This window comes from Hyperolius riggenbachi, chromosome 1 (genome assembly GCF_040937935.1).
Source record: "Hyperolius riggenbachi isolate aHypRig1 chromosome 1, aHypRig1.pri, whole genome shotgun sequence".
Lineage (NCBI taxonomy): Eukaryota > Metazoa > Chordata > Amphibia > Anura > Hyperoliidae > Hyperolius > Hyperolius riggenbachi.
The window spans coordinates 22,004,004-22,020,338 of NC_090646.1; positions in this window are offsets into that span (position 1 = coordinate 22,004,004).

Consider the following 16,335-nt stretch of genomic DNA (forward strand, 5'->3'; position numbering starts at 1 on the left):
TGCTCGGGAACCCCCTCCACATGAAACTTGGTCTGACCTAATGTCACTTTCCCTAGACACTGTTGGGAACAGAAGTCTGACCAACTGGTTAATTGTCCTGCCGCCCAATTAATCTGTGGCGAATGGAGCTGCAGCCAGGGCATACCTAGGACAATTGTGGAGGTAGTCATATGTAATACAAAAAAACGTAAACTCTCCTTATGCAGAACCCCAACAATGACTCCCACCTCTGGTGTCTGAGACAGCGGACAGTCCCTTTGTAGCGGGGAGTCGTCCACGGCAGTAACCTGGATAGGTGGTTTTACTGGGGTGAGTGGAATGCCCAACTTTTCTGCGAACTCTGAACTCATAAAATTAGCCGCGGAGTCTGAATCAACAAAGGCCTCCGTGGCTTCAGATTTGTCCCCCCATGTAATCGTACAGGGAAGGAGCAAACGTTTTTCTTTTTAGGGGTGTTTTAGGGGTGTCACCCCTTACAACTCCTAGGCGGTAGCGTTTCCCGGCTTATTCTTATCCGGCTTAACGGGGCAGTCTCGTACCCTATGCCCCCCTTCACCACAGTACAAACATAATTGTTCAGACATTCTCCGTCTTCTCTCCACTTGGGTCAGCTTAGACCGACCGATCTGCATCGGCTCAGGTGGAGGCAAGACCGGAGACGGTGAGACAGAAGGAGATGGAGTTACTAGGGGTGCAGCGGAAGGTGCTGCGTAAGAAGTCAACCTGACCCGATGACTGCCCCTAGTCTGTCTCTGATGGCGTAGCCTACGGTCGATTCGAATGGCCGATGAGATGGCCTCATCGACTGTCTTGGGCTCGGGTAGACTTAACATTAGGTCGGAGACCTCATCCGACAACCCGGACAGGAAGTAATCCAATAGGGCATAGGTGTCAAACCGGGCCGTAACTGACCACCTACGAAATTCGGCCGCGTAATCTTCGACTGGACCCTTGCCTTGCCGTAAAAGCTTGAGCTTCCGCTCAGAGGTCGCAGCAAGGTCTGGGTCATCGTAAATTACTGCCATGGCCTTAAAGAATTCCTCTACCGAGGTCAGTGCTGTGTCTATAGGAGATAGGTTATATGCCCAGGTCTGAGAGTCACCGGCCAATAAAGTCTTGATAAACGTGACTCTCTGGGCCTCAGTACCAGAGGATCGGGGTCTCAATTCAAAATATGATAACACTCTACTCCTAAAATTGCAGAAGTCAGATCTGTGGCCAGAGAACCGTTCAGGAACGGGCATGCGTATGTCTGCGCTAGGAGGGGATCGCACTTCATCCACTGACGTCTGGAGGGTTTGAACGGACCCTGTCAAAGCCTCAATCAATGCTTTGTGTTCACCCAGCACTCGATTGACATTATCCACCGAAGTGGCGAGTTCACCCAGAGGACCAGTGCGTGCGTCCATTTTGTTTTTTGGTCTGGCGTTCTGTAACGATCGGTGAAGCACAGAGAGGATCTGATTACCAGTGATCTGCAGTATCACTGGGAATACAGATATATACCAGATTATAAGTGATCTGCAGTATCACCGATAATCCGATATACCAGCTAACCTCTGTTCACCTGAGTGGAGTGTTTTGGTGCAAACAGTAATAATGAGAGGACTGAGCCTCAGAGCAGTAAGGAGTACTGTACAATTCCTTCTGGACTCTCCCGGAGGGAGGAGTCAGGCTGAGAGTAGGAATTGACAGAACGAGAGTGACACTCAAGAGGAAGTGTCACTATCAGGACTGGGAACCGCCTCTAACAGTAAGGTCGGTTCTCGAGGTCAGGCAGATCAGGTCGTAACCACACGGACAGACAAAGTACAGAATCAGGAGGCAAAGGCGGAGTCTAAAGTACAGGCAGGGTTCGGCAACAGGGTATCAGAAATATCGAGGTACAAAATCAAGAGGCAGAAACAGAGTCTAAGGACGAGCCGAGGTACGGCAACAGAGTATCAGAATGGCAAGGTACAAGATCGGAGTTCAGGAGGATAGTCAGGCAGGCAAAAGGGTCATAACAGATAATCACAATCAAACTAATACTTTAAGCTATCAACAGAATCTAGCTAAGTGTAGGATTACAGCTCCAGCTGGTCCCGGCACTCTTAAGGATCTGACTACAGGTCTGAGTGCTCCCACGTATGTGTTCGCAACGCCAGACAACCAGCAACTGAACATCCTGAAGTATATATACACCTAGGACTGCCCAGCACCACCCATAGTGCTGGACCAATGAAAAGATGAAGCCAGTGTCAGCTGACCAGCCTGGTCAGCTGACTACTTCTGGCTGTCATATAATCCCTGCCTGAGTGCGCGTGCGCGCGTCACTCTAAACCTAGAGGGACTATGTGTCCCAGCCACACCAGGTCCGCTCTGCGGTGCCTCCACAATGGGGCCATGCGCGCTAACCGCCGCGTCCAACGCGGCGGTTTCTCCGCGCTCCGCCATGCCCTGCACGGGGACAGCCGCCTCAGACTGAGTGGAGGCGGCTGCCTCTCCGTGCTCTGCAATGCTATGCGCGGAAAGAGCCGCCTGCCGCTGACTCATGGCGGCGGCTCTTCCGCGTTTCCTGACAGGAACACTATACTAATACTGGGTAGGGCCTCTCTTTACTAGAAACACTATACTAATACTGGGCAGGGCCTCCCTTTATTATGAACACTATACTAATACTGGGCAGGGCCTCCCTTTACTGGGAACACTATACTAATACTGGGTAGGGCCTCCCTTTATTAGGAACACTATACTAATACTGGGCAGGGTCTCCCTTTATTAGGAACACTATACTAATACTGGGCAGGGCATCCCTTTATTAGGAACACTATACTAATACTGGGCAGGGCATCCCTTTACTGGGAACACTATACTAATACTGGGCAGGGTCTCCCTTTATTAGGAACACTATACTAATCCTGGGTAGGGCCTCCCTTTATTAGGAACACTATACTAATACTGGGTAGGGCCTCCCTTTATTAGGAACACAATACTAATACTGGGTAGGGCCTCCCTTTACTAGAAACACTATACCAATACTGGGCAGGGCCTCTCTTTATTAGGAACACTATACTAATACTGGGCAGGGCCTCCCTTTATTAGGAACACTATACTAATACTGGGCAGGGCCTCCCCTTATTAGGAACACTATACTAATACTGGGCAGGGCCTCCCCTTATTAGGAACACTATACTAATACTGGGCAGGGCCTCCCTTTATTAGGAACACTATACTAATAATGGGTAGGGCCTCTCTTTACTAGAAACACTATACTAATACTGGGCAGGGCCTCCCTTTATTAGGAACACTATACTAATACTGGGTAGGGTTTCCTTTTATTAGGAACACTATACTAATACTGGGTAGGGTCTCCCTTTACTAGGAACATTATACTAATACTGGGCACGGCCTCCCTTTATTTGGAACACTATACTAATACTGGGCAAGGCCTCCCTTTATTAGGAACACTATACTAATACTGGGCAGGGTTTCCCTTTATTAGGAACACTATACTAATACTGGGTAGGGTCTCCCTTTATTAGGAACACTATACTAATACTGGGTAGGGCCTCCCTTTACTAGAAACACTATACTAATACTGGGTAGGGCCTCCCTTTACTAGGAACACTATACTAATACTGGGCAGGGCCTCCCTTTATTAGGAACACTATACGAATACTTGGCTGGGCCTCCCTTTATTAGGAACACTATACTAATACTGGGTAGGGCCTCCCTTTACTAGAAACACTATACTATTACTGGGTAGGGCCTCCCTTTACTAGGAACAGTATACTAATACTGGGCAGGGCCTCCCTTTATTAGGAACACTATACTAATACTGGGCTGGGCCTCCCTTTATTAGGAACACTATACTAATACTGGGTAGGGCCTCCCTTTACTAGAAACACTATACTAATACTGGGTAGAGTCTCCCTTTATTAGGAACACTATACTAATACTGAGTAGTCTCCCTTTAATAGGAACACTATACTAATACTGGGTAGGGCCTCCCTTTACTAGAAACACTATACTAATACTGGGCAGGGCCTCCCTTTACTAGAAACACTATACTAATACTGGGTAGGGCCTCTCTTTACTAGAAACACTATACTAATACTGGGCAGGGCCTCCCTTTATTAGGAACACTATACTAATACTGGGCAGGGCCTCCCTTTACTGGGAACACTATACTAATACTGGGCAGGGCCTCCCTTTATTAGGAACACTATACTAATACTGGGCAGGGCATCCCTTTACTGGGAACACTATACTAATACTGGGCAGGGTCTCCCTTTATTAGGAACACTATACTAATCCTGGGTAGGGCCTCCCTTTATTAGGAACACTATACTAATACTGGGTAGGGCCTCCCTTTATTAGGAACACTATACTAATACTGGGCAGGGCCTCCCTTTATTAGGAACACTATACTAATACTGGGCAGGGCATCCCTTTACTGGGAACACTATACTAATACTGGGCAGGGTCTCCCTTTATTAGGAACACTATACTAATCCTGGGTAGGGCCTCCCTTTATTAGGAACACTATACTAATACTGGGTAGGGCCTCCCTTTATTAGGAACACTATACTAATACTGGGTAGGGCATCCCTTTACTAGAAACACTATACTAATACTGGGCAGGACCTCCCTTTATTAGGCACACTATACTAATACTGGGCAGGGCCTCCCTTTATTAGGAACACTATACTAATACTGGGCAGGGCCCCCCTTTATTAGGAACACTATACTAATACTGGGTAGGGCCTCCCTTTATTAGGAACACTATACTAATACTGGGCAGGGCCTCCCCTTATTAGGAACACTATACTAATACTGGGCAGGGCCTCCCTTTATTAGGAACACTATACTAATACTGGGTAGGGCCTCTCTTTACTAGAAACACTATACTAATACTGGGCAGGGCCTCCCTTTATTAGGAACACTATACTAATACTTGGTAGGGTTTCCTTTTATTAGGAACACTATACTAATACTGGGTAGGGTCTCCCTTTACTGGGAACATTATACTAATACTGGGCACGGCCTCCCTTTATTTGGAACACTATACTAATACTGGGCAAGGCCTCCCTTTATTAGGAACACTATATTAATACTGGGCAGGGTTTCCCTTTATTAGGAAAACTATACTAATACTGGGTAGGGTCTCCCTTTATTAGGAACACTATACTAATACTGGGTAGGGCCTCCCTTTACTAGAAACACTATACTAATACTGGGTAGGGCCTCCCTTTACTAGGAACACTATACTAATACTGGGCAGGGCCTCCCTTTATTAGGAACACTATACTAATACTGGGTAGGGCCTCTCTTTACTAGAAACACTATACTAATACTGGGCAGGGCCTCGCTTTATTAGGAACACTATACTAATACTGGGTAGGGTTTCCTTTTATTAGGAACACTATACTAATACTGGGTAGGGTCTCCCTTTACTAGGAACATTATACTAATACTGGGCACGGCCTCCCTTTATTTGGAACACTATACTAATACTGGGCAAGGCCTCCCTTTATTAGGAACACTATACTAATACTGGGCAGGGTTTCCCTTTATTAGGAACACTATACTAATACTGGGTAGGGTCTCCCTTTATTAGGAACACTATACTAATACTGGGTAGGGCCTCCCTTTACTAGAAACACTATACTAATACTGGGTAGGGCCTCCCTTTACTAGGAACACTATACTAATACTGGGCAGGGCCTCTCTTTATTAGGAACACTATACTAATACTGTGCTGGGCCTCCCTTTATTAGGAACACTATACTAATACTGGGTAGGGCCTCCCTTTACTAGAAACACTATACTAATACTGGGTAGGGCCTCCCTTTACTAGGAACACTATACTAATACTGGGCAGGGCCTCCCTTTATTAGGAACACTATACTAATACTGGGCTGGGCCTCCCTTTATTAGGAACACTATACTAATACTGGGTAGGGTCTCCCTTTACTAGGAACATTATACTAATACTGGGCACGGCCTCCCTTTATTTGGAACACTATACTAATACTGGACAAGGCCTCCCTTTATTAGGAACACTATACTAATACTGGGCTGGGCCTCCCTTTATTAGGAACACTATACTAATACTGGGCTGGGCCTCCCTTTATTAGGAACACTATACTAATACTGGGCTGGGTCTCCCTTTATTAGAAACACTATACTAATACCGGGTAGACTCCCTTTATTAGGAACACTATACTAATACTGGGTAGGGCCTCCCTTTACTAGAAACACTATACTAATACTGGGCAGGGCCTCCCTTTACTAGAAACACTATACTAATACTGGGCAGGGCCTCCCTTTATTAGGAACACTATACTAATTCTGGGCAGGGCCTCCCTTTACTAGAAACACTATACTAATACTGGGCAGGGCCTCCCTTTATTAGGAACACTTTACTAATACTGGGCAGGGCCTCCCTTTATTAGGAACGCTATACTAATACTGGGCAGGGCCTCCCTTTATTAGGAACACTATACTAATACTGGGCAGGGCCTCCCTTTATTAGGAACACTATACTAATACTGGGTAGGGCCTCCCTTTACTAGAAACACTATACTAATACTGGGTAGGGCCTCCCTTTACTAGGAACAGTATACTAATACTGGGCAGGGCCTCCCTTTATTAGGAACACTATACTAATACTGGGCTGGGCCTCCCTTTATTAGGAACACTATACTAATACTGGGTAGGGCCTCCCTTTACTAGAAACACTATACTAATACTGGGTAGAGTCTCCCTTTATTAGGAACACTATACTAATACTGAGTAGTCTCCCTTTAATAGGAACACTATACTAATACTGGGTAGGGCCTCCCTTTACTAGAAACACTATACTAATACTGGGCAGGGCCTCCCTTTACTAGAAACACTATACTAATACTGGGTAGGGCCTCTCTTTACTAGAAACACTATACTAATACTGGGCAGGGCCTCCCTTTATTAGGAACACTATACTAATACTGGGCAGGGCCTCCCTTTACTGGGAACACTATACTAATACTGGGCAGGGCCTCCCTTTATTAGGAACACTATACTAATACTGGGCAGGGCATCCCTTTACTGGGAACACTATACTAATACTGGGCACGGTCTCCCTTTATTAGGAACACTATACTAATCCTGGGTAGGGCCTCCCTTTATTAGGAACACTATACTAATACTGGGTAGGGCCTCCCTTTATTAGGAACACTATACTAATACTGGGCAGGGCCTCCCTTTTTTAGGAACACTATACTAATACTGGGCAGGGCATCCCTTTACTGGGAACACTATACTAATACTGGGCAGGGTCTCCCTTTATTAGGAACACTATACTAATCCTGGGTAGGGCCTCCCTTTATTAGGAACACTATACTAATACTGGGTAGACTCCCTTTATTAGGAACACTATACTAATACTGGGTAGGGCCTCCCTTTACTAGAAACACTATACTAATACTGGGCAGGGCCTCCCTTTACTAGAAACACTATACTAATACTGGGCAGGGCCTCCCTTTATTAGGAACACTATACTAATTCTGGGCAGGGCCTCCCTTTACTAGAAACACTATACTAATACTGGGCAGGGCCTCCCTTTATTAGGAACACTTTACTAATACTGGGCAGGGCCTCCCTTTATTAGGAACGCTATACTAATACTGGGCAGGGCCTCCCTTTATTAGGAACACTATACTAATACTGGGCAGGGCCTCCCTTTATTAGGAACACTATACTAATACTGGGTAGGGCCTCCCTTTACTAGAAACACTATACTAATACTGGGTAGGGCCTCCCTTTACTAGGAACAGTATACTAATACTGGGCAGGGCCTCCCTTTATTAGGAACACTATACTAATACTGGGCTGGGCCTCCCTTTATTAGGAACACTATACTAATACTGGGTAGGGCCTCCCTTTACTAGAAACACTATACTAATACTGGGTAGAGTCTCCCTTTATTAGGAACACTATACTAATACTGAGTAGTCTCCCTTTAATAGGAACACTATACTAATACTGGGTAGGGCCTCCCTTTACTAGAAACACTATACTAATACTGGGCAGGGCCTCCCTTTAGTAGAAACACTATACTAATACTGGGTAGGGCCTCTCTTTACTAGAAACACTATACTAATACTGGGCAGGGCCTCCCTTTATTAGGAACACTATACTAATACTGGGCAGGGCCTCCCTTTACTGGGAACACTATACTAATACTGGGCAGGGCCTACCTTTATTAGGAACACTATACTAATACTGGGCAGGGCATCCCTTTACTGGGAACACTATACTAATACTGGGCACGGTCTCCCTTTATTAGGAACACTATACTAATCCTGGGTAGGGCCTCCCTTTATTAGGAACACTATACTAATACTGGGTAGGGCCTCCCTTTATTAGGAACACTATACTAATACTGGGCAGGGCCTCCCTTTTTTAGGAACACTATACTAATACTGGGCAGGGCATCCCTTTACTGGGAACACTATACTAATACTGGGCAGGGTCTCCCTTTATTAGGAACACTATACTAATCCTGGATAGGGCCTCCCTTTATTAGGAACACTATACTAATACTGGGTAGGGCCTCCCTTTATTAGGAACACTATACTAATACTGGGTAGGGCCTCCCTTTACTAGAAAAACTATACTAATACTGGGCAGGGCCTCCTTTTATTAGGCACACTATACTAATACTGGGCAGGGCCTCCCTTTATTAGGAACCCTATACTAATACTGGGCAGGGCCTCCCTTTATTAGGAACACTATACTAATACTGGGCAGGGCCTCCCCTTATTAGGAACACTATACTAATACTGTGCAGGGCCTCCCTTTATTAGGAACACTATACTAATAATGGGTAGGGCCTCTCTTTACTAGAAACACTATACTAATACTGGGCAGGGCCTCCCTTTATTAGGAACACTATACTAATACTGGGTAGGGTTTCCTTTTATTAGGAACACTATACTAATACTGGGTAGGGTCTCCCTTTACTAGGAACATTATACTAATACTGGGCACGGCCTCCCTTTATTTGGAACACTATACTAATATTGGGCAAGGCCTCCCTTTATTAGGAACACTATACTAATACTGGGCAGGGTTTCCCTTTATTAGGAACACTATACTAATACTGGGTAGGGTCTTCCTTTATTAGGAACACTATACTAATACTGGGTAGGGCCTCCCTTTACTAGAAACACTATACTAATACTGGGTAGGGCCTCCCTGTACTAGGAACACTATACTAATACTGGGCAGGGCCTCTCTTTTTTAGGAACACTATACTAATACTGTGCTGGGCCTCCCTTTATTAGGAACACTATACTAATACTGGGTAGGGCCTCCCTTTACTAAAAACACTATACTAATACTGGGTAGGGCCTCCCTTTACTAGGAACACTATACTAATACTGGGCAGGGCCTCCCTTTATTAGGAACACTATACTAATACTGGGCTGGGCCTCCCTTTATTAGGAACACTATACTAATACTGGGTAGGGTCTCCCTTTACTAGGAACATTATACTAATACTGGGCACGGCCTCCCTTTATTTGGAACACTATACTAATACTGGGCAAGGCCTCCCTTTATTAGGAACACTATACTAATACTGGGCTGGGCCTCCCTTTATTAGGAACACTATACTAATACTGGGCTGGGCCTCCCTTTATTAGGAACACTATACTAATACTGGACTGGGTCTCCCTTTATTAGGAACACTATACTAATACTGGGTAGACTCCCTTTATTAGGAACACTATACTAATACTGGGTAGGGCCTCCCTTTACTAGAAACACTATACTAATACTGGACAGGGCCTCCCTTTACTAGAAACACTATACTAATACTGGGCAGGGCCTCCCTTTACTAGAAACACTATACTAATACTGGGTAGGGCCTCCCTTTACTAGGAACAATATACTAATACTGGGCAGGGCCTCACTTTATTAGAAAAACTATGCCAGTCAACCCAAAAATAGTGAAACGGCACAATAATGGTCTGTCATTGAGCTAGACCCAAAGAATGAGGAAGACGAATAGAGAGCGTTGTACGTTTCAATAAACACAAAGTTTGCTACTCTTACAATATCTTAATACTTTACTAATATCAAAAACTAACCAAATTTAAAAAAGTCAGTGTGAAATTGGAGTTGCCAACTCCCCTGTCCGTACAGCTCTCATACCACACATCGCTCACAGATCCACACTCATAATTCCGTATATCAGCTATCAGCATGCTGGTGCAGTGCTGGTCGTAATGGAAAAATCTACGCTTACGGATCATTACGCGTAATTTTACGCTATTACGCATTACGCAATTACGGTTACGGCGTAGGAAATTATCTACGGTTCATCACTGTAATTACGCGTTAACTTACGCAGTTACGCGTAAGGATACCGTAATGTAGGCGCTTACGCTACAATGTTACGCGTAGTGCTGTAATACCCATTACTGCGGATTTTTTGACGCATACGGACGATTTGTACGCAATAGCCGTCAATGTGACAGCTATTGCGTACACATCATTCGTATGCGTCAAAACGTACGCTTATATACTGAAGGGCGGGAGAAGATACTATTGGTTGTTTAGGATGTTGACTGATTGGCTACTCTTAGAAAAGGGGAGTTTTTACGTTAGTAATTACGCATAAAATTACGCGTAAGTCTTCGTAAAAATTACGCATACCTAGCAATTACGGTAGACAGTGTAATTACAATACCACTTAACTCCTTACACGTAAATAATTACGCGTAAGACCGTAAGTTACGCGTAGCGCTTACGCGTAAATTTACATTGGATTACGATGCGTAATTACGCTCAGCACTGTGCTGGTGCATTAGTGGGGTATCCTAGTAGTATGGGGGTGGAGGGCAGTATATGCCCTGCCTAGGGCTCTGGTGCATTAGTGGGGTATCCTAGTAGCATGGAGTGGGGGGCAGTATATGCCCTGCCTAGGGCTCTGGTGCATTTGTGGGTTGTCCTAGTAGCACAGGGGTGTGGTCTCAGTCTTGCCTAGGGCTCCAGTAGGGCCAGAACCTGCCCTGGGTTGGTGTGAGCCAGTAGTAGTCGCTGGGCAGTGCTCCTGTCCTTCCACAAGGGGCAGTCATCATCCTTACTTCCTCCTTAGCGGTGGAGGTCCTGACCTGAGAAAACAAAGGCTGCAGAAGATGTTTAGCATAAACAGGCATTTCCTCCGGCACTGACTGCGGTCACTGAAATAGCAACGTGCTAAATCTGGAACTTCAGAAGCTGCAACTGTCACTCTTCCTGTTATTCAAGCAGCACACAGAACGCACTGCTACATTAAAGAGAACCTGTACTGAGTAAAAATATTTAAAATAAACACATGAGGTAACTTCAAATGAACATAGTTACCTTGCCATCAGTTCCTCTCAGAAGCTCACCATTTTCTTCTGACAATAATCCCATCTAGTTCTGACAATATTTTGTCAGATCTGAAATATATCAGTTGCTGTCAGTAAAATATCAGTTGCTGTCAGTTATAGCTGAGAGGAAAACGGATGTACCAGGTAATGTCCATGTTTCCCTATGGCTCAAGTGGGCGATGTTACAGTTTAACTGTGTGCTGACCAGAAAGCTGTTATGGGGTAATGGCTATTTTTAAAATGGAGGACGGAAAATTCCCTTGATCACCGTGAACACACAGGATGCAGGACAGGAGAAAGACACTGAGGAGTAGACTACATGGAAGCAGTGGCGTAGCAATGGGGATAGCCGCCATAGCGTTGCTACGGGGCCCCGCGGCAGCGCTACGTCACAGGGGGCCCGCAGCTGCCCGAGAGGAATTTTTTTTTTGTTTATTAATTTTTTTTTACTCTTTGTTTGGGGCCCCGGGGCCCCGGGCCCCCCTCCCTCCTCACCTGCAGTCCCCCCTCCTTTTATCAGCGGCGGGAGGTGAGTCATATACAGAAGGCTCCGGCGGGGGTAAGCAGCCACTAGAGGTTCAGCTGCCTCCGGGCTACGGTGTCCCCACTGTATTGCTGCTCGCACCGCTTCCTGGTTTTATTGCGAGCAGCAATACAGTGGGGACACCGTAGCCCGGAGGCAGCTGAACCTCTAGTAGCTGATTACTCCGACGGAGCCTTCTGTATATGACGCACCTCCCGCCGCTGATAAAAGGAGGGGGGACCCCAGGTGAGGCAGCTACCTCCCCTCCCGCCCGGCTACCTAACTGCCCACTACCCCACCCGGCTACCTAACTGCCCACCCTCCTACCCGGCTACCTAACTGTCCACCCTCCCACCCGGCTACCTAACTGCCCACTCTCCCACCCGGCTACCTAACTGCCCATCCACCCACCCGCCTAACTGAGGGCTACCTAACTGCCCACCCACCCACCCACCCGGCTACCTAACTGCCCACCCACCCGGCTACCTAACTGCCCACCCACCCGGCTACCTAACTGCCCAACCACCCACCCACCCGGCTACCTAACTGCCCACCCACCCACCCACCCGGCTACCTAACTGCCCACCCACCCACCCACCCGGCTACCTAACTGCCCACCCACCCACCCGGCTACCTAACTGCCCACCCACCCGGCTACCTAACTGCCCACTCACCCACCCGGCTACCTAACTGCCCACTCACCCACCCGGCTACCTAACTGCCCACTACCTAACTGCCCACCCTCCCACCCGGCTACCTAACTGAGAGCTACCTAACTGAAGGCTACCTAACTGCCCACTCTCCCACCCAGCTACCTAACTGCCCACCCTCCCACCCGGCTACCTAACTGCTCACCCTCCCACCCGGCTACCTAACTGCCCACCCGGCTACCTAACTGAGGGCTACCTAACTGCCCACCCGGCTGCCTAACTGCCCACTCTCCCACCCGGCTACCTAACTGCCCACCCGGCTACCTAACTGAGGGCTACCTAACTGCCCACCCGGCTGCCTAACTGCCCACTCTCCCACCCGGCTACCTAACTGCCCATTACCTAACTGCCCACCCTCCCACCCGGCTACCTAACTGCCCACCCTCCCACCCGGCTACCTAACTGCCCAACCACCCACCCACCCGGCTACCTAACTGCCCACCCACCCACCCGGCTACCTAACTGCCCACTCACCCACCCGGCTACCTAACTGCCCACTCACCCACCCGGCTACCTAACTGCCCACTCACCCACCCGGCTACCTAACTGCCCACTACCTAACTGCCCACCCTCCCACCCGGCTACCTAACTGAGAGCTACCTAACTGAAGGCTACCTAACTGCCCACTCTCCCACCCAGCTACCTAACTGCCCACCCTCCCACCCGGCTACCTAACTGCTCACCCTCCCACCCGGCTACCTAACTGCCCACCCGGCTACCTAACTGAGGGCTACCTAACTGCCCACCCGGCTGCCTAACTGCCCACTCTCCCACCCGGCTACCTAACTGCCCATTACCTAACTGCCCACCCTCCCACCCGGCTACCTAACTGCCCACCCTCCCACCCGGCTACCTAACTGCCCACCCTGCCACCCGGCTACCTAACTGAGGGCTACCTCACTGCCCACCCTCCCACCCGGCTACCTAACTGCCCACTCTCCCACCCGGCTACCTAACTGCCCACTACCTAACTGCCCACCCTCCCACCCGGCTACCTAACTGCTCACCCTCCCACCTGGCTACCTAACTGCCCACCCTCCCACCCGGCTACCTAACTGAGGGCTACCTAACTGCCCACCCTCCCACCCGGCTACCTAACTGCCCACTACCTAACTGCCCACCCTCCCACCCGGCTACCTAACTGCTCACCCTCCCACCTGGCTACCTAACTGCCCACCCTGCCACCCGGCTACCTAACTGCCCACCCGGCTACCTAACTGCCCACCTGGCTACCTAACTGCCCACCCTCCCACTTGGATATCTAACTGCCCACCCGGCTACCTAACTGCCCACCCAGCTACCTAGCTGCCCACCTGGCTACCTATCTGCCTACCCTGCCACCCAGCTATCTATCTGCCTACCCTGCCCCCCAGCTACCTAAATGCCCACCCTGCCACCCGGCTACCTAACTTCCCACCCGGCTACCTAACTGCCCACCTTTCTACCTAACTTCCCACCCGGCTACCTAACTGCCCACCTTTCTACCTAACTTCCCACCCGGCTACCTAACTGCCCACCCGTCTACCTATCTGCCTACCCTCCCACTCGTCTACCTATCTCCCTACCCTCCCATCCCAGCTACCTAACTGCCTACCCAGTGCATTGCCTGCACCGCAAATAGTGTGCCAGCCTGCCCAACCACCCTCCCTCCAGGTAATTAATGTTAGCCCACTATAGACCTAACTACATATACTGCATTTTGTGGGGAAATCTGGCGACAATCTGGTTGCATTTTGTGGGGAAATCTGCTGACAATCTGGTTGCATATTGTGTGGAAATCTGCCGACAATCTGGTTGCATATTGTGTGGAGATCTGCCGACAATCTGGTTGCATATTGTGTGGAAATCTGCCGACAATCTGGTTGCATTTTGTTGGGAAATCTGCCGACAATCTGGTTGCATTTTGTTGGGAAATCTGCCGACAATCTGGTTGCATTTTGTTGGGAAATCTGCCGACAATCTGGTTGCATTTTGTAGGGAAATCTGCCGACAATCTGGATGCATATTGTAGGGAAATCTGCCGACAATCTGGTTGCATATTGTAGGGAAATCTGCCGACAATCTGGTTGCATATTGTAGGGAAATCTGCCGACAATCTGGTTGCATATTGTAGGGAAATCTGCCGACAATCTGGTTGCATTTTGTGGGGAAATCAGATTGCCCCACAAAATGTTTGGGTGGGAGGTCCGAGGTCCGTGGGGTTGGAAGGTCGTCGGGGGAGGGGGGGGGGGGCCCATAATTTTTTTTTGCTATGGGGCCCAGTCATTTCTAGCTACGCCCCTGCATGGAAGGTAAGTATGACTTGTGTATACTTATTTTGACTTTTATTTTCAGTACAGGTTTTCTTTAACTCTTTGCAGGGTTCTTCTGTGTAACGTGTGGCACTGAGAACCATGCCCATACTCAGCCCAAATGTCGCTGTTTTGGGAACAGTCATCTATTTCGGCTACTCCCCCCTCACGAGTGGCTCCGTGTCACTGCGCAGGCGGGGCATTTCACGCAGGCGCAGTATGGCCACACTCGTGCAGGAAGAGGAGCGCCGCCGCAATCATAAAGGGAGGCGTGGCAGCGGCGGTGGTCTCCAGGGGGACGCAGGAAGCCTCTGGAGGATACAATTTTTCATCTAACTTTTGTCTTTAGTTTTAAAGAGGAACTCCATTGAAAATAATGTAACAAAAAAGTGCTTCATTTTTACATTGATTATGTATAAATGATTTAGTCAGTGTTTGCCCAATGTAAAATCTTTCCTCTCCCTGATTTACATTCTGACATTTATTACATGGTGACATTTTTACTGCTGGCAGGTGATGTCACTGCAAGGAGATGCTGCTTGCTTTTTTGGCATTTGGAAACAGCTGTAAACAGCTGTTATTTCCCACAATGCAATGAGATTCACAGACAGGAAACTGTCAGCACCATGGTCCTGACATCACACTGTGGGAGGGGTTTCACCACAATGTCAGCCATACAGCGCCCCCTGATAATCAGTTTGTAAAAAGGAATAGATTTCTCATGGGAAAGGAGGCATCAGCTACTGATTGGGATGAAGTTCAATTCTTGGTTACGGTTTCTCTTTAAAGTAGAACTCTAGGACAAGACAAGTAACATTTATACAGCAAAATCCCAGTTATCCGGAATTATGGCAACTGGAAGTCTCAACTAACCGGCATGCCTGATGGATAATGGGGATTGTTTTTTGAGGGGGTTTTGAAAGCATTCAAATAATTACCGAGCCTCCAGCAATGTCTTGTAGTCTCCCTGCAGCTCCTAGCAGCTTACCGTCGCTGTGCACGTAAGGCAGCGTGTCACCTGACCTGATGCGAGTCATGTGACACGCCGGCTGATGTGCACGGAGGACGCCCGGAAAGCCGCTAGGAGCTGCAGGGAGACTACAAGACATTACCGGAGGCTCTGTGAGTATTTATAGGGGGAAGTTTGTGCTTCTTCTGCCAGTTGCTCAAGCAACCGGCAAGCACATGTATCTGGCATCGGGACTCTGCTGCATTGCGCTTTTCTCCTGGCAGCAGGCCCAGTCCACCCATGATGCCAAGTGAGGCAACTTCCTCAGGCAGCAGAAGTCTGGGGACAGCACCAGGCAGAAACAGGAAGTGAAGAGAGAGCCTGGCCAACCTATACTGGGGCAACTGTACCTGGCTAACCTATACTGGGGTCACCTATACCTGGCTACCAATACTGGGGTCACCTATACCTG